The sequence below is a fragment of the Ursus maritimus genome, unplaced genomic scaffold (assembly GCF_017311325.1).
Source record: "Ursus maritimus isolate PB19 unplaced genomic scaffold, ASM1731132v1 scaffold_2, whole genome shotgun sequence".
Classification (NCBI taxonomy): Eukaryota; Metazoa; Chordata; class Mammalia; order Carnivora; family Ursidae; genus Ursus; species Ursus maritimus.
The window spans coordinates 27,344,630-27,346,143 of NW_024424452.1; positions in this window are offsets into that span (position 1 = coordinate 27,344,630).

A 1,514-nucleotide genomic window follows, 5' to 3' on the forward strand; every position below is an offset into this window, starting at 1 on the left:
TAGTTAGAGCTTAAGAAAGAGTATTCTTCTCCAACCCACTCCACCTAATGGTTAAATTTCCTGGTTACAGAAGTAGTATATACTCAATGCTTAAAAAGATAAAGGAAAATAAAGACAAATATAAAGGAGAAAAAAAAATCACTCTAATTCCCACAATCCAGAGTAACCACTTTTAGTATCTCTGTGTGCTATCATTAGTGTTTTCTGTGATAATTAAAAATGCAGTTGAGATCACAGCATAGGACTTCCTTAAGTTTTTCTTGAGGTCATTAAAAAACCTTTGGAAACTTCATTTTAAATAACTGTATAACATACTGTTTTATAGACTGCCCACTTTTGGGTACTGATATTTCCAGTTTTTATCGATTACTGATGTGACGAGGATGCTAGTGAATACATCTTTGTCACACCCCACCATCCCTCTTTTTATTGTTCCTTAACCCAGTGTCGTGGCCAAGGGCAGGCCGCCCCAAGATAGGCCACTTTGGTATGAAGATTATATTGAGCTGAAGGCAGCAGAGACCCTGTGGGCTCAAGAGAAACTTTTGCCCCTCCTTTAACTCCCTAGAAGAATCTAAATTGGGGGTCTGTCCTAGAATGAGGGTTAAATCGTATCTGAGTGGCCCATCTTCGTGGCAGGACAAACAGCTCATTACCGAACATATGCTCTTACGCCTGTGAAATGCATTCCTTCCCTCTGACAGCCCACATCCCTACCTTAGTTCAGGATGACATCTGGCCTTGTTTTGCCCATCTTTGGAACAGCCATGTCTGGATGGATTCCCCGTATATCCAAAGTTACACTTGATTTTCTGTTGATCCGTCTCTTGTCAATTTGATTCTTAATCCAGCTAGAAGGACCTTGAATGGGGACACGAATTCTTGCTGACACCGACTTGCAGAAGTGCAATTTTTGCATCAAAGGGTCTGAATATTTTCGATAAACGCGCCTTCTAAGGTATCCAAGCCCACTATGATTGAGAGGGTCTGAGGGCAGAGAGAGGCAGCCAGTGGCCCTTCTCTCAATGTGTCTGTCCCCAGTCTGGTGATAAGAAGCGAGAGTCCGCCCAGCCCGTCTGCTTGAGGCCATCTTTGCCCCTCCTCCTTCCCAGCGCATATGTGGGTATTACTCATCCTTGAAGCAGGATGTGGGGAGGAGGTGGGGATGGTGTGAGCCCACAGGGTGCAGGTGAGGGCACTGGGCTGGCAGTCTGGCCTGGGCCTAGTCCCACCGATGCCAACCAGCCTCCCCGTGCTCATCTGGAAAGGAGAACAGTAACTGTGCAAGGCACCAGGCCAGGGACATGCAAATAGTGTGTGTTTTCTCCAGTGACAAGGGGGAGGTCAGGCAGGCCTGGGGCCTAACGAGAAAGAGCAGGGGTTAGACACCGAAGGGTGGCTCCCTGGTGCCATGCTCACATCAGGCTGGGGGACTTCAGTGTGACTAGCAGGCTGTATGGGGCAATGCAGATTTTCTTCATGTTTTCTAAGCAACTCTTTTCTTTCTCTATATA